The following is an 18,664-nucleotide window of genomic DNA, read 5'->3' on the forward strand; positions in this document are numbered from 1 at the left end:
TTTATTAGGCAGACTATGGGATGATTTGCCCAGTTGTCTACACTTTACCCCCAGCAAGCTGGGGGTTCATTTTACTGACCTTGGAAGGATGGATGGCTGAGTAAGCCTTTAGCCAGTTACTTGAAACTGACTTCCATCAGGATTGGATTCAGGTTGTGAGCAGAGTTTTGACAGAAGTACTACAACTTGCCACTCAATGCCATGTAGCTCCTCAAACAAACACAAATGAAAATGGCTTTTTGTGCATATTCCTACTTGCTTGACCAGTTGCCAACTATCCACTAATACCTCAGCCATCTGCTCCAACAGAGACACATGACAGAGTAACTTCCTGTGCAAATCTTTATATAGGAAGAGGAATATCTGAACTGTGACCTGCTCATGCCAGGTTCTGAGTCATGCAGAGGAAATATGATAATCAGTCTGATTACTGTATTTAAAAAATCCTATTTGTATTATGTTATTCAATAAAACAGCCTACCAGCACATGAACTAGTTTGTTTTGCACTGGGGTTAAATATACCCTTCATTAAAAATATAATTACACTGGCATGTTCTGCAACAGATTCTATTCCATGGCTTTCTCTGACAAATATAGTCTCATGAGGAAAGTCTCCTCTCAAAATATTTGGCTCATGAATCTATTTTTCAGCCATCTAAGATTCTATAAATTGTTAATGAGTATTTACACGAAGTCATAATAAGTAAATAATAAACAGTCTCCTTCAAAACTCTTGCAGATTGCAAGATCAGCTACAAAGTGTTCAAGATTACCTGCTGGTGTGAGCCAGGTATGAATTCCAAAGGGCAATTTCAAGGCCCACATAATAGAAGTCTACAGCAGATCACACCCTCTATCTGTGGTATTAATATTAAAGTTGTAAACAACAGATAAAAATGGAAAGCGAGACCAATGAGATCCTGAGGGAATAATTTCTAATAAAACCCCTTATGCAAAAAACTGTACCAAAGTTTTTCTTGAAGTTTCTGTTAGCTCGTAAAATGTATAAAAGAGAAGTTCAATAGTTATTGGATCTGTTAATAATATTGTGCCAGCTGGCACTGATATTGATATCTTATTGACCAGATGATGTTTGCTTCTGCTAGAGTGGAAGCCTTGCCTTTTAAAGGGTTGATATTATGAGTGAGTCACTTATTAATGGAAAGGCACTACATTCATAAGCTTGGGCTCACAGTACTGCAGATATATCAAAGCCCCCTGAAATTCTGGTCCTGTGAATCAGGCATCTTCATACATAACAACCTTCACAGATAGCAGGTAACATACTGAGTTTGCAGCATGCTGCGTAACTGGCAAAAATAATAATTTCCTATGCACTCCTAAATCAATGCCAACTGAAGAACTGTCAGATTCCCCGTTGAGACAATAATTCACTTGATTGGTTCAAGGCTTTTATTGAAGACATGTCAGGAACATAGAAAGAGAGTCTTGGCAGAAAGCACGCCAACTCTTGATAAAAGAGTGGCTGCGACTTACCGCGGCCGCAATTGCTGGGGGGGAAGGGACAGCCTCCTGGGTGGCTGCTGCATTCCCCCCGTGGCCCCGCGATCCTCCCAGTGCTCGCGAGGTTTGCAGGCTTGCCTTGCCATTCATGCAGGACAAGCCTCAAGGGCGCAGAGCAGTGATACTGGGCATGCTGACGTCACTGGGGAGGTGGGCCTAGGCAGCCTTATAAGGCTGGGCCTGGCCTACAACCTCCCCATTTGCCGGAGCACACTCATTTTCCCACCCACCTCTCCCTGTTTTTTGGCCTTATGTTAATGCATGTCTGTTCTGTTAGAAGGTTGGCGGTTTGCGCATGTGAGACTGATCTTTAGCTTGGGGTCAGCGGGCGAAATACCCACGTAATTGGAACCTCCTTATGAGGTTTGGGGTGGAGCAAGCCAAGGGGTAACCTGCCCAGACGTGGGCTTCTATGGCTTGTGCCCCTGGCAGCAAAGAGTCTTCAGGAAGTGGCAACCACCCATCTGGAATCTCACAGCTGCTCCAGCACGTGATAATTTTTCAGCAGCAGGCGTGCTGCAGAAAAAATTAGGTGTCTGGGGGACAGCACTCGGGCTGCCCAGTACACAGATCAGTCCCCCATGCTGCGCCATACGCTTTGTTTGCCTTGAATCAATTTTTGTTAATAAAACGGCTATGGCCAACTTTTTACCACACAAAAAGCATGTTGTGCTCACTTTTATTCATGGAATGGCTGGGAGGGTTTTAGTTACTTCCCTCAAGCAGCAATATGAGTTCAAGAACCCCACCCCCTCATGAGAAGCAGACAGTTTACACAGGCAGTTCACACAGGCCAGCCTGGAGCCTCTTCCCAGCCACAGAACTCCAAGGCCAAGGCCAGAAGTAGTACCAGCACCTGTAAAAGCAAAAGCAAAGTTCCCCCAATGGCAGCACCATGACAAAGGGGGAATGGGACCACTAAGTACAGTCCTCTGGTTGGATACCATGGCTGTCAGATGCATATCTGCTTCATCCCTTTCTTGCAACCACTGCCAGTCCCTGCTCTTCACTAGCTCCAGGAAATGGAAACTTAAAGATGGCACTGAGAATTGGAGACTTACAGCAGAGTGTAGCTGTCTGCAGACACTCCCCACTGTCAGAAAAATGCACCACCAGAAAAGTTCCATCCTGCGTTTTCAGTTCAGAATCAAAAGATCGAAGAAGAAGAAAGATGTCATTTGGTTTAATTACCCTTCCAAGATTAACAAGTAGGAAATATCAAGCCTGGGTTTCAATTAGTTAGGTTCTGAATCATATCCTTAATGTAGACTACTGTTCTGCATAATCCTACCTTCAAGGGAATAAACACCTCAATATATTTTAAGATGGCTGCATAGCTGTGCTATGAAAACTTGATATTCTAGGATGTCATGTGCCTTGCCTATCCTCTTTTAAAGTTAATTCATGAAAAGCCTTTCCTTGCTTCCTCTGACTCCTAAATGACATTTTTGGGTTCTGGATATAATAACCGAAATACGAAAGGGTACAGAAACAGTACTCTAACCATGGCAACTGCCATCCCATACAAATTAATTTATCTCCTCTTCTTAAATCCATTGTAAATAAAAAATGATCTCCATTATTCTGCGTGCCTGACACACTTAAACAAGACCTGGCCGCTGTCCTGATGAAACCTGAGCTGAGTTATATAACCTCAACAAAAATTCTCCTGTCCATTCCATTTGCCCCACATTTTCTCTGTCTCTACTCACATTTTCTGTTTAGCATAATGGCATGTGTTCACTGCTAGGACACAAAGCAGCCAGATCTAAATGATGTATGAAATGCAATAATACTCCTGCAAACAAAGTGTGCGAGGAAAGCATACATGTTCCATGGTGCAGAAATATAAATGGACCTATTTATTTGCATTTCTCACTGAAGTCCAGTTAAAACTCTTTCTGTGTGACCGTGTTTTAACATCCAAATCAGAATGTCTTTTACAGACATCCTTTTTCAAATCATGGCCACAAAATTCTCAGAAGGGAGATACCAAATGAGACCCTACATTGATACCCATGTGTTTGGTCAACCGGACCTTCTGTGTTACCAACTATGTTTTAGGCAACATTCCACATTAAGAAAGAATGCATTTGAAAAAAGAACTACATGAAGGCTAATTGTTGGAAGAATTCTTTTATTTTATTTTCTTGCTCTCTCCTGCTAAAGATATGTATAGATTGAGCATGACTGCAGGCAGGAGTCCTTGGCCAGATGGATTAACCTGGTGCACACCAAGCCAGGAAGTCTCATCTATATTTTTTCTTATGCTTGTTTTTCAGTGCTGTGTTTATGTACATTTAAAAGTGTATTTTTAAAGATACCTTGAGTCCTCATTGGGGAGACAATAGGGATACAAATGCATTACATTACATTACATACATGCATACATAAATACAAGTGGCCCAGACAAGGCCCAAATGAAAATGTTTCTTTAATCCTTGGATGTGAAGAAGTGCAGTCCTCAACAGACTTACATCCTTCTAAGCACATTGATTTCACTAATACAACTCTGTTTAGGATTGTACTGCATATATTATAATTCATAGAACATCAGTTTTGTTTTAAGGGAGAGTCCATGCCTCACATTCATGTCTGGCTAAGAGATGAATAGTGCAAAACCAATTATCTTCTAAAGACTCAAATAGCAGCAGGGTCTAAATGGGACTTCAATTCTCTGTAGTGTGGACATTTCCATTTACACATAGTACCTGAAGCTCAGGACTGAAAAATAAGCCTTTCTCCCTCATATCTCCCCACCACATCCCTGCTGGTGAAATTTGTGCACATTGGGGTCTTTTATGAGTCTGTCCTTCCTTTCCAATTATTCCAGCCTTCAGCAAATAAATTTTAACCACAAGTTGCCTTCTGATTAGAGGTGAGGCAAAATAGGACAGCACATTTTATAAACTCTGCCCTCTGTGTCCAGGAAATGCACATTGTAGAGGTTATGGATGTGGTGCCCCAGGCAATGTGGAAAGCCACATAAAATTTCTCCCTCTTTCAGTCCATGCCCTGCCCCCTCTTCCTTCCTCTGGCTCTTTAAAGCCATTCTCCTCCCCCAGCCACTCTTTGCCCATCCAGGCTTCTGACTGTGGCCTGGGGGATGGTGCTGCTGCCAGCCCAACTGTACTTTCTCCCCCTGTCCTGGCAGTGGTGCCCCAGGCCCTCAGCCTGCACCATTGCTCTGTGTCTCAGCAGCATGTGTCAAATCCCAGCTCCTGTCAGCCACCTGGGACTGGGGGCTGGCTTTCTGCTCCCCACCAGTCCTGCTGCCTCCTCAGTCCCTTCCTTGCCACGGGCCTCCAAGTAAGCATGGCTCCAGGGTTGTGTTGGGTGGAATGCTGAAATTGAGGCTGGAAAAGAAAGCAATGAGGTAGAAAGCTGTGATGTAGAAAGCCATGATGGGGGGAGGGACAACTATCTTCGAGACCGCATCACCCCATACATCCCTGCACGGCCTCTCCGGTCGGGGGAGGCCAATTTACTGGTGGTCCCTGGCCCTTCAGCAATGCGGCTGGCCTCCACGTGGGCCAGGGCCTTTACAGCCCTGGCCCCGGCCTGGTGGAATGCTCTTCCTCCAGCTGTCCGGGCCCTGCGGGACCTTGGGGAGTTCCGCAGGGCCTGCAAGGCGGAGCTGTTCCGCCGGGCCTTTGGAGAAGCCGGCTGCTAATAGTGCCCCCCTTCCTCCTTGTGGCCCTGACATCTAGGCCACATACCACCTAATGAGACTCGCCATGCCTCCCTTTCCAGGGGAGAGGGAATTTTAAATGTGGAACATAAGGCGCCTATCACATATTAATTATATCTCTATCCACTGAGATCATGTAAATTAAATTTCTAGTTTTATCGCTGCTTTTAAATGTTTAACTGTTTTATATTGTTATTTTATATGCTGTACACCGCCCAGAGCCCTTCGGGGATGGGGCGGTATAAAAGCCTAAATAAATAAATAAATAAATAAATATAATTGAAAGAGGAGAGGATTTAAATCTCTCTGCTGAGTCTCAGTGTGTGACCTGGGACCAGGCATACTTCATCAGAACATCACAGGGTTATTGTAAGCAGGGATGGTTTCATTATTAACTGGACCCTGGGTGAAGGAGTATAACTGGGCCCCCTTTATTTTGGTATGGCCACTTTCTCCACCAATCACACTCCTTCTGGTTGGGACTCCCTTTTTTCTTCAGACTTTTCCATTTCAATTTGCTTACTGTGGTATAGAGAACACATGCAAAACTGTGCTTTCTTGGTTAGTTCTTGTATGTCTAAAACGCCATCAAGTGCCAAAGGATTTTCAAGGCTTGAGACATTCAGAAATGGTTTGCCATTGCCTGCCTCCATGACATGCCCCTGGTATTCCTTGGAGGTCTCCCATCCAAACACTTGCCAGGGTTGAGACTGAGAACGTGTGACTGGCCTAAGGTCACCCATCAAGCTTCCATGGTGCAAGTGGGGATTTGAACCTGGGGTTCTCAGCTCCTAAACCAGCATCTTGATCACTACATCATGTTGGCTCTGTCATGCCCCCACAGAGGCTGTTGTTATTTCCCCATTAAACTTCAGTTTCCCCATAGTTAGCATGGTTTTAGTTCATTGTAAAGTCTTCTAAGGGAGGGAATTTCAGTTAGCCCCTGTCCCTTTAAGACATTTCCCAAAAGGCAGTTTCCCTCTTTACCCAGCAATCCCCTGTTTTAGCTCTTGCCAGTCAGAGCAAGGTGCCAAGGGTAGCTGGAGAGTGGGATATTTGTGATGTATATGGTGATATATAGAGCACAAGTTAAGGTTAACAACAATTAGAACCGGACAAGGACTGAAAGAACTAAAAGCAAGCAAGACACAGTGGACTTTCTTGAAAGCAGCCAAGAGAAGACACAGTCTACAGCTTCAGATCTGCTCAAGACAAGCAAGTACTTTGATTTAGACAGACCCAAGGGAGGAATTAAGGTCTTGATTCTCTTAAGTAATAAACCTATTGTTGAACTGTTGAACCTGGCTTGTGTCTCCCCCACTCTGTCCTATCCAAGTACAGGGCACCAAAAACAGATTCACTTGGGGAGCAGAACAGGTTCTCTATATAAAACCAGGGAGAATAAAATATGCTTTTCATGATTTTATTTTAATCATTTGCATAAAAGAAATAAAAAGAAATAAAAAATATCAGTCTGGAGAAACCTCAGTGTCAAGGTCTATGAAAAGGTTTCTCCACTCATCACTGAAAATGAGGAAGCCAATCCATTTCCATCCAAAATGCTTAAGCTCAAGCTATGGGTGTGCAAAAAACATACTGGTAAAATTGGGTTTGGATCTAATGGACCTGAAAATTTTCAGGAATCGTGGTTATTTCCAAACACTCATATCTGGAATATCCAGGATTCCTGAAAAAATGCAGGTCCATTAGACCCAAATAGAAATTTAGCACCCCCCACCCCCATATCTACCTCTTCATCTCCTCTGGCTCTCACTTGCCTGAAGTCCCGCAGTGGGTGTGGATGCTTCCAAGTCCCACATTGAACCCAGAGGCTGTGACAATGGAGCTCTGCATCTGACATGACCTCCGAGTCCCTTGTGGAACCCAGAGGGCGCAGTGGAGGAGCTCTGCGCAGAGCTGCAAACTAGACTCAGCTGAGCTGAGCCAGGCTTGCAGCTCTGCTCCTGCGGCTGCTTCAAAGTCACATGTGGAACTGGAGGTTGCAGAGGTGGAGCTCTGTTAACTAGCAGGTAAGTGAGAGGGGGGAGAGGGGAAGGGGAGAAGGGACTTTTTAAAGAAAAAATCCTGGTAATGATGGTGGGGAAAGCTCATGGGGACTATGTTTCTGGATATGCACACAAAAACTGAGCTTTAAATTCCTTAAGACAAAAGGTGGCTATTATATTCCTGAAGCATTGAAATTGTTTGAAGCCAAGTTAGGTCTGTCTGAGACTTGATGTTTACATTTCAGAGCAGGGAATTTTTAGAGCACCCTGACTGGATACGCTAACCTGCACTCTGATTGGTGTAGCAACTGGATGACTCAGAGCGAGAGGAGGTTATCTCTGTGACAGGAACAGTTTGAATATGCTTTTGGATTTTGATTCCTATGAGTGAACATCTAATGGCCTTAACTGTGTGTTAAACGTAGCTACTAAGAAGATGTATTTCAGCCAGTATGTGCAAATCTGATTGGTTATATGGTGTCTACCTGAACTGATAAAGCAAATAATTCCCAGACAAGGAGAACTGGTTGTTTATTGAGGGCCCAAGGTTGAGGTTGAAGGGCAGAGACTTTCCACAAAGACTTTCCTTATTTATATATTTATAAATAAACAAGGGCTGTTTCCGCATAATAGCAAAAAAACCCCTCTGCATAAGGTTTCATATAAATTTTCCTTCGTACTGTGTCTGCGGTGTAAGGTTTCTTACACAAGAGCTGCCTCAACAGGAAGAATTACCCTGGTCCTTCACTTGATTTGGATTTCAGTCTTCAATTAATGCCCAGGAAATTTATAAAATTAATTTATCTATTGATACATCTAACATCTTGATTTGAGATGTCTGGATTTTAAAGAACCCCCTCTTTTCATTTTTAAAAATCAGTTGCTTGACCATGCATGATTATGTAAGTTTTGGTGGGGGATAATTAAAGCAACACTTTTGCTAATCATGTCAGGTGCAGATTTAAGACACTTCTCTGCCAGTGCCAAGAATATGATTTGGAAAAGACTCTGGATACAAACTAACCTTGGATCAAACTCTTGAGTTTAACTCAATGGACTTCTGCCTAATGGCATGTGTGCATGAACTCTTTGGATCACCTTAAGATATTCAGTGACTCACTCTTTCCATGCTGTGGCTTCCCATCTGCTGAAGGGCAGATCAAAAGAGTGTGCTGTTGATGAGACCCAGAGGAATCAGTGCTTAAAATAACAGACCAGTCAAAGTGTAGTGTACCTTCATGACACCATGTATGTTGCCAATCCCATACATGGGAAGTATGGGAAGGGGTCAGAGATTAGTCGGGATGCACTACTATAGAATCTGCCCTGTGAAGCTATCATTTCCTTCAGGAGAACTGTACTCTGAAGGGCAGTTGTAAACTCCTGGTCTCACACTGAGGTTGGTACCCCACTAACATTTCACACCATAGAGGTAACATGGTAGGACAGGAAAGGACTGTGAATGGCTTCTTTTGACAGGATGCTACCTCTAGACCTGCCTGTTCTCCTGCAACCCCTACTGATATGAGATTTCAAGAATCTCTGCAAGAACCATTTTATTTTCCACATCCAGTTCAATTTGGTTTTGACTAGGTGCAGTTCAAGGCTTTCTGCTGATAGATGTTTATCATTTTAATAATGTTAATCTCCTGGTTTTGCACCTTCTGAGTGATCTCCTCTTCATGATTTTTTAAAATTTCAAACTCCATAAAATCCAAAATTAGATAGTACCAGCTTTGAACATCATATTTAAATTAATCGAAGTACTTAAATAGTGTTAACAGGCTGAATAAAAGGGAACATTCCACCCCAGAAACTCTAGCTAGGTAGCTGATTTGTGCATTATGGAGTACACAGGTTTGGTCTAGGGTCCCCACCTCAGGCCACAGTCAACGTGAGTTGCAGGTTCTCAGTTCTTGCACGTACAGTGCCTAGTTTGGCTAAGGACTGTGGTGTACACAAGGAGAGGACTGTCTCCGCCCAGTGGCATTTTCCCAACTGCAGTGGTCTCAGGGATGTGCTATTTGATCTGTTAAGCAAAACAACATGTATCCCAAGGTACACGAGGCTTCTCTCAAACTGTGCAGGCTGGGAAATTGCATACCAAAACTTCTTTTTTTATAGATTTGTCTGATTTAATCATATCCCAACACTAAATGTGTGTTCCTGCATGGCAGGGAGTTGGACTGGATGGCTCTTCCAACTTTAGGCTTCTATGAATCAACAGTAATCAATTTTACTGTTTATTTACTAGGAGCAATTTCCTTTATTTCCCCACAGAAACATGTAACACCTGAACTTATTCAAAAACATCATAACTCAGCCTTTATCCAACCATGTATCAGTTTCAGGCAGATGTTTTTGTTTCTAGCACTGTGCTGCTACTTACTGTCCTATCACCTCTTTATACATTCAGCATAATTTCTGTAAAAGCCTACGTTCCTCTATGCAAACAAGTTCTGTGCATATAACTGGGGATCCTGAAGAGCAAGTTTCCATATGCTCCAGCTCTTGCAAATGTTGTCCTGGATACATGTAAATTGGGTAGAAAGTGGACCTGATCAAGTACCTTTTCTCTTCACCCTGTACAAACATCAGTTGTACACATATAAAATACGAATACTGTCCTTTAGTAAGCCCAAGCAAAACTCATGTCCTCATGATAATTATAAGTTTTCCGTACCCCTCCCCAACAGATCCTTTAAAAACATTATTAGGACAAAGTGGGAATAAACAGTGCTAAAAAAGGAGGGAACTTTAAAGAGCCAAGCTTTCACAAGTGGTCAAGAATGTTCTGCGTGCCTACTGGATATGTACAAATCTACCCAAACTGGAGCCATAAGTTACATAAATAGTTTATTTACCAAGGAACAATCTGCTCAGAATCATGCAGCAAACGAAGAAACTTCTGCAGAAAGCCTCATAGATGCAACTACTGTACAAGCACAAATTTCCTCAGCAAAGTGATTGATTCAAACTTGGAGCAAAATATTAAGGTTATGTGGCTAAGGAACATGATTGTGCCTAAACAAGCAGCTCAGTCAAGTTTAAACATAACGTTATTGCAAAGTTATTGGTGTCCCTGCCTACAATACAATCATTAATCACAATTCTTTGGATGCAGCTTTCCAACTTTTGCATCATATTTTTTTAGTGCACATTTTCTTATTTTATAAGAATCTGATGTTGATCTGTAGGGTTACACAAGTTAAAATATAACCAATGCATTCTCCATATACACTAAATCGAGAAGAATGTCAGGGAAGGAAATCAGGTTGGTTTGATCCAACTTATTCTTAACAAATCCATGACGCTTCGTAATATTCAATGCATTTTCTTATGGATAACATATAAATCAATTGTTTTATGGTTTGTTCTTCTCCTCCCTTCACTGTTTTGTCATAATCTAAAATATTCTCTTTTTTCAGGTTGTGAGAACATTTCCCATTAGCTGCATTTTGCTAGCTATTCTCTTTGTATTTATGACTTCATAATTCCCGAATCTGTCACAATCAGTGCTGAAGGAGCGTGGCGGGGTGTAATGAAATAATTCCAAGAGAAATGTTGCAACCCAGCAGCAATCTGCTCTTCTCCCCCACCAGATGCAGAATGAATAATATTTAGAGACGTGTGCTTATAAATCAGTGCACCCTTTAATTAAGCAACACATTTGCCTAAAAAAGAATTAATTAGCAATTCGCGGCACAAGCCCTGGCCCATTATCAAAGTGCCTGTAATGCGATAAAGTGCAATTGCTTGTGTGCCTTTAGAGCTAATTATCAGCAAGTTGTTTTATTTTTTATTTCCAATCTCCTTGTAAAACAACCAGACAAGGATCTACATTCATATTGTTGGGTTGCTCTCTTTTTGTCTACAAAGACCACCCATTGCAGCAAAGGCAACTCTTAGATACATTACTTTCCCAGATTGCTGCTGTCAATCCAGTTTCAGGGTATTTTCTACTCTATCTGGTAGCTAGGCTTACCACTTTGGCTGGGCAACTCCTTGGTAGTTCAACCCTCCCACTTGCCCTTGTGTCCAGGCTAGCAGGAGAAAAATGGGGAGTAGAAATGAAGTTGCAGAATGCATTGGTGAAAACCCAGATGCAACATTAACACATGGAGCAATTTTCCTGAACCTAAATGATATTATCATAGAAGTTTTGGGGAATTCCAGAGCATCACCTGGCAGGTTGACATCACATCTGGCTTCCCAACAAGAAGTGACATCAACATATTATGCAACATCTTTTCAACTGGAGATACCATGCCCACCTGACCACCTTCAAGTGGGGCTGGCTGGTGGCTTGGAGTGTGGGGGGTGATTTTCTGCCCCTTGTGTGACTAAATGGGCACCACCCAGGGACATTTGACCCCATATGTACCTCTGGGCGCGACCTACCTACCGCATGTCTGGCAGCTTTGCAGGAAAGGTGAAGATTTTGAAAGAGGTAAGAGCTACCATACCTCCTGCATAGGGTTGCCAACTATGGGTTGGGAAATTCCTGGAGATATGAAGGTGGAGGATCTCAATGGGGTATAGCACCACAGAGCAGTCATTTTCTCCAGTGAACCAATCTGTATATTCTAGAAACCAGTTGTGATTCTGGTAGATCTCCAGGCCTTACATGTGGGTTATCAACCCTTATCAAGTGCAGGACCAAACAGCCAGGGCACTCTTGCTGTACTATATTCTCTCCCTCCTTTTGCAATAAACAGGCCAACAGTTTTGCAGAGCAGATGGTAAAGTTTCCTTCCTTCCTTCCTTCCTTCCTTCCTTCCTTCCTTCCTTCCTTCCTTCCTTCCTTCCTTCCTTCCTTCCTTCCTTCCTTCCTTCCTTCCTTCCTTCCTTCCTTCCTTCCTTCCTTCCTTCCTTCCTTCCTTCCTTCCTTTACACACATAGAAGGCAGGGGAAAACAAGAAAAGGATCACATATAAAGTAATGATAGAAATGGATTCACTTTTTTTTGCAAAATAAAGTCCACATGTGATTGGAGGTAAAGCTGTCATCCTTCCATCTTGCTGTGCTCCACAGTTTGAAGCATTTAATTTTGTTGCAGCAAGCTCCAGGACTCCTTGTCTTACATCAGGAAGTTAGTAGTTATGCTGTCCAGTCAAAATGTGCTGAAATGAGTGACTCTAGGACAGGGTTCATTTGTGTGCAGGCATTTAAGGATCCTTTACTCTTTAAGTTTAAAAACAGGTTATTTGCCCAACCTTTGCACATATCAGGATCCTAGGAGTAGGAAAAGGCAAAGAATAACTTTACCACCATTTATGCCTCAATGCTCCTGGTCTTCAAGTTGTTTGTAAGTGGATATAGTTTTAATTGTTGTCTGCAATTTCACTGCAAGTATTTTTTGGGAGAGGCCCTGACTTGGATGGTCCAGGCTTGCTTGATCTTGTTAGATCTCAGAAGCTAAGCAGGGTCAGCCCTGGTGAGTATTTGCGTGGGAAACCTCCAAGGAATACCAGGGTGCCTATGCAGAGGAAGGCAATGGCAAACCAACTCTGGTAGTCTCTTGCCTTGAAAACCTTACTGGGTCACCGTAGGTTGCTGCATCTTGACAGCACTTCACACACCCACCCACCCCACACACAGCCTTTGGGAGAGAGTTACAACCCACAAGAAATGCACCCCGTTAAAGGACAGAGTAAAATACCTGTGAAAATCTAATTGCCTTTAAAACCAATGTAAATGTCACCCAAACAAAATGACCTCAAACCTGTGACAGTGATATATAAGAACTTCACAAAAATTACCAAACTAAAGGCAAATAAAACATTCTGTGCTCACCTTATCTGAAAAGACCAATTCTTCTTACACAGAGTGGAATTATAATTCCTTGTAATCCAACTCGTTCTTACAGTGTGCGCACGCTAAGTCCCATTCCCAGGACTGTACCACTAAACACTGCATGACTGAATCTTCCCCACAATGAAAATCCCTGCTCCTAAAGAGTTAGTGTTACAGAAAAGGTTTTAGCCTGGCAAGTTTCTCCTTGACATGCTAGTTTTGTAGTTATGGGGAACATTTTTTAAAAAAACAATTGCAAACATGTACCCAACCCCCTTTGTGGAGAAGTGCACTATATACACTAGTTCTCTAAAAACCTGTTGCAAATTGGGCTTGCTGAAATTAAACAGTAATACATGGTATCATTCTGCTTCTGTCATAGGTCTCTGCAGGGCAACCTTTATATTCCTTCAAGTGAATATACAATGCAATAATCCAAAGTTTTTCAGAAAACAGGCATTGATTTTAACTGCTTTTTAGCAAATCCAGGCATTAGCAACTATTTTATAATCAGTGTATTCCATCCATTGTATTCAGTGTATTCCATCCATTGTATTCAGTGTATTCCATCCATTGAATTTATCACACCTGGAAAAGAATAAATAACCTCCCCCCCCCCCCAAATGCTATGTCACATAACAGTGAATATCTGCCATGTGTTTTTTTTTGGCCCTTCACTGCCAAATGAAAGGCTCTTTCTACATTCATATTTTGTGTAGGTCACAGAAAATGTATTAACAGTACATGGTGTGATGCATTTTCAATGCCACATTTAAAACCATCTGGCTTCCAATGAATTTTCATCATAGATGTGTCCTATTCTTAGTGCAGAATAGTCCTTGCATGGGCTTGCTTTGGACAAATGGAATTTGAATGCAGGAACAAGCCACAGCTCATAAAATGGAATGGGAGGTGATGTACTTGCACTGGGCTTTGAAAATGACAGTAGAAAGAGAAAACAGCCCATGTAACTCTAATGGAAGACATATGATTTTGGCAGGGGTGCTTATAAGAATTTAGAATGTAAGCCCATACCCGATCATTTTCTCCATCCCATTTACCTAATCTCAGCTATTTGCTTGGGAGAGCTGACTACCTGCAAAATAAAACTGCACCTTTTTGTCTACAATGCATTTTTTTCTTTGCAAAAGAAAATGAACTGTTGTTAATGTCAAAGATTTCACTTTGGAGAAGCATTATGGTATTAGTCATGACTCAAATAAAGCTCTTCCCTAAGTAGCAGACTGGATCTACTGTTGTGATTATTGGTGTGTCTGCTTGAGAAAAACAGGAAGGTCATAGAAAGTCTGTACATGTTATTGTATATAGAGTAAGACTGGCATGATAGGAACCGTTTACTTCAACATTCTGCCTGCCAGACTTGAGCATGACTGTGGTCAGGTGGAGGCATATCTCAGTGGTATAACACCTGCTTTTCATGCAGAGGGTCCCAACTATGATGGGATGAGAAAAACCTCCACCTGAGACCCTAGAGAGGCACTGCCAGGCAGCATAGATAAGACTGAACTTGATAAACTAATGGTCTGACTCACTAGAAGGCAGTTTTATGTGGTCGTGTATATTCATGTGATTTATATGGTGAGTCAAACTGCTTATAGAATTGTCCAGAAAATACCACCTCCTAAGTTTGTTACAGAGTTGGAAGCAAGTGTAACAGGTATTGTGGACTGCCCTCCCCCAACCCCAATAAGTGGATTCTAGATCAAATCAACCGTGGACTGTCCCTAGAAGTTACTAAACTGAGACTGTTGTACTTTTGTCACATTATGAAAAGACAAGAGTCACTGGAAAAGACAAGAATGCTAGGAAAGGTTGAAGTCAGCAGGAAAAGAAGAAAATCCAAGACGAAATGAATTGACTCTGTAAAGAAAGCCACAGACCTCAATTTGCAAGACCTGAGAAAGGCTGTTAATAAGACATTTTGGAAGATGTTGATTCATAGGGTTGCCATGAGTCAGAAGGAACTTGACAGCACTTAACACACACACACGCACACAAACTTGCACGCACGCACGCACACACACACACAGACACAGATACACACAGGTTTGTTGACAAATCAGTATCTTTCGGAGTGCAGCCAGGCCTCCTACTCTCAACTCAAAATTTCTTGTGTTCACACCAGAAACGTATTTTGTCCAAGATAATTTAAAAGATTATTTTACACCAAAGGGGGGGTTACCAAAATTTTTATTTTAAAAATATAGTAAAGAACTGGGAAAGGGTCAAAACAGCACTCGTGCATGATGTATTTGTACATAGCTTGTTGACTGACCATGGAAATCAGCAGCAATAAGCAAGGGAGGTCTTATGGCATATCCCAGCCCTTACCACTGCAGGAAGAAGCAGTGTCCTTACAAGTGGTCATTAGGAAACAGCAGCAGAGCCATGGTTGCAGCCAGAGGCATATGGGGGCTGAATGGCGCCTGGAAACAAAAACCCCTCCACGCGGACCTCTGCTTATTCGCGAGTCAGGCTACGGCCCCTCATCCCTGCCCAGCAGCTGCGGTGCGAGTTTCTCTTGGGTCCTGGCAGCTGGGCGAGAAGAGGAGCCGAGGGCAGCCCCTCTTCCCTGTCCAACAGCTGGTGCACCAGTTTCTCTGGCTCCCCAGCTCTTGGGCAGGAAGAGGAGTTGAGGGCAGCCCCTCTTCCCGGTCCAGCTGCCGGAAGGCATCTGGCCATGTGGGGCCCCTGATTTTGCGCTTCCCACGTGACCAGATTAGTGGCGCCTAGGGACATGGGTTACCCCTTGTCCCTGGGCAAATACACCACTGGATACAGCAGTAGGTATGCAACTGCTAAGTGGCTAGTGGAACCCAAGAGGTGATATCGTCATTCTGTCCTGGCACTGGATTCCATTAACCATTCAATAGCTGCACCTGTATGGTGTTTGGCCATGATCTTCCTCCTCCTCAAACCTACTAGAAAGGGTACCAGTTCCCTCCCCACTTCAGAGATGCTCTGACTATATAGTCTGTATGACCCATCCCATGAAATGATGATGTTGGAAAGCATCCCTCCCTGGTCTGTGAAGAGGGAAGTCATATGCATGTGTGGCTCCGCTATGGTAAACAAATGTCCCCCCTCCCATTTATAATCTGTCTACTTCAAAGAACCCTGGGGGTCATAGGGCAGCATGGGTGTGTCTTTCCAGCTGGCCAGGGCTGTACAGGCAGGCAAGGTAAGTCCCTCGCACACACTGGAGGGGCCAACAGCGGTGCCCTCACACCGGTACGGTTTGCACTGCACCAGTGCGAAGACGCCGCTTTCAAAAAACCTCCCTCGGGGAGCGTGGATTGGAAGCGGCGTCTTCATTTCTGTATGCCTGTGCAGCTATGCATATGTTGCAGGATTTTTTTTAAAAAAAGAGAAGTATCTCCATGTGAAGTTGCAAAGGCGATCTGGATTGTTTCCATGGGCTTCAATCATTGCCTGAATGGCACACATGTGAATGGGAAAAAGGAAAATGAGTTCCTTTATAATGACTGCAATCTTTTATACATATGCTGTCTGGAATCCAGCTAAGCTTAGCTATATCTTGATTCTACATTGTGAAAACTGTGATGGGCAGCCAAATTGAGATCCCCTGGTGGTGGAATGAAGCACTGCTTTGGTATTGCCCTGCTGCCTTCAAGAGGGATTCTTGGCAATGCTGGGAGGCAAAAAACAGAAAAAGCCTCTCAAAAAGCCCACCACTGAGCTCTGTCGGCTTACACCACCCCCATGCTGGCATTCCAGCAGACAAAGGCCCGGTGCAAGCCCACTAATGTTGACTCCACTAGGAAGTTAATTTTACAACATTCTCCCAGATGCCTACAGATGCCTACATTCTATATAGCAATATATTGATTAACTAGTGACAACCAGGAGATCACCTCATTAATGGAGGCAACTCCTAGCTTTCAGAAAGAACTATGCTACTTGATACCCTATAGGTTATATGCTAATCTAGGTATCTCTTTACTCACAAACAGGATTTTAACTTGTTTATGACTGCAGAGCTGACACTTGCATGTACCAACAAGGATCTATCCCAAAGCTATTGATGCTGAATGTTTAGCTCTTCAGATGTCCCTTAAAAAGCTTTAAAAAGGGCTTGGACAGATTTGTGGAGGAGAAGTCGATCTATGGCTACCAATCTTGATCCTCCTTGATCTCAGATTGCAAATGCCTTAGCAGACCAGGTGCTCAGGAGCAGCAGCAGCAGAAGGTCATTGCTTTTGCATCCTGCACATGAGCTCCCAAAGGCACCTGGTGGGCCACTGCGAGTAGCAGAGTGCTGGACTAGATGGACTCTAGTCTGATCCAGCAGGCTAGTTCTTATGTTCTTATGTCCTTATGAGTTTTCATCACTTGAGCATTGTGGACTGGTGGCATGAAGAAACAGCTATTCTGGATCTCTGAATAATATCTTTAATTTACAAGAGTCACTTGGATTTATAGCAGTCAGCTCCAGATTCCTGAAAGGATGTCTTTGTCATTTTAACTGGCTATTTGCATTGTCATAACAAAGGCAATGACAGGGATTCGATAAAGAGGATTTTGTCTTTGTGCAGAAAACTATCCTTTTTTGCTTTTATGCCAAAGTATGGAAATATTTGTTCACATACTGAGATGTTTCAATATGCATTGAAGTGCTAACGCAAGGATGACAGCTGACAGACAGCTACATTCCTATGTTTGATTTGAAACTTCTGTTTGGGGTGGGTTCTCCTCCCCTGCTCCATCAATCACCGCAGTCTGGAAGAACTGGGGGATGGTGCAAGGAATCTTACCGAGGGCACTTTCAGCTAAGTAGAGATTGAATGTTTATCTCACACTTAGCAGAGATATCTTTAGCTGACTGAAAGCAAAGAAAGTCCAAACTTTGTTAAGGAAGTGGGCCCTAAAATAAAGCCAACTTTTGTAGTACATTCAAATGAAAACTCTCACCTGTAAGTTTTTGTGGTCTGTTACTGACTTTCTCAGTTCCTTGTTCCTTTCCTCCCTTTGTATTCTTGCTTTTTCTGGTGATTGGACATGTTTATTATTCATTAATCTAGCATGGGCTGGATTGACTTGCAATAGTGATAAGATAGAAAACAAACATAATCCAAAATATAATGGGTGGGTGGCGCTATGAATCCCTTCCATTAATGAAGTTTGATCAGTGAGTGAATTTGGATACAGTTCTTTGTCTTGTGTAGATTTCTGTGCCCCACCAAAAGTTGCTTATGAGTGACTGGCACAGGGGTCCCCAACCTTTGTGGTGCCTATGAGCACGTTTGGAATTCTGACATGTCATGGTGGAACTGGCAACAAAATGGCTGTCACAAAATGACTGCCACAGGAGGTGGAGCCCGCCACAAAATGATTTCCACAGATTAACTTCAGTAACGTGGTGCAGACCCTTGTGTTGTGGGGGCAGCTGCTGCCAAAGCAGCATTTTTTAAAAAAATTTCCAGTCAATCAGAAGCCTTGAAGGGACTGACCTGGCCTCACCAGCTTTCTAAAAACACTTAGCAGGATCCCTAGAAGGGGACCATGTTTGGGACCCCTGACTAGAGCCTCTCAGATATAGTGTGGGATGTGGCACAAGGGGCTACAAGTATGTTGTCTGTTTTGGAAGGCTGTGTTGGAAGGTGG

This window comes from Sphaerodactylus townsendi, linkage group LG05 (genome assembly GCF_021028975.2).
Source record: "Sphaerodactylus townsendi isolate TG3544 linkage group LG05, MPM_Stown_v2.3, whole genome shotgun sequence".
NCBI classification, from domain to species: domain Eukaryota; kingdom Metazoa; phylum Chordata; class Lepidosauria; order Squamata; family Sphaerodactylidae; genus Sphaerodactylus; species Sphaerodactylus townsendi.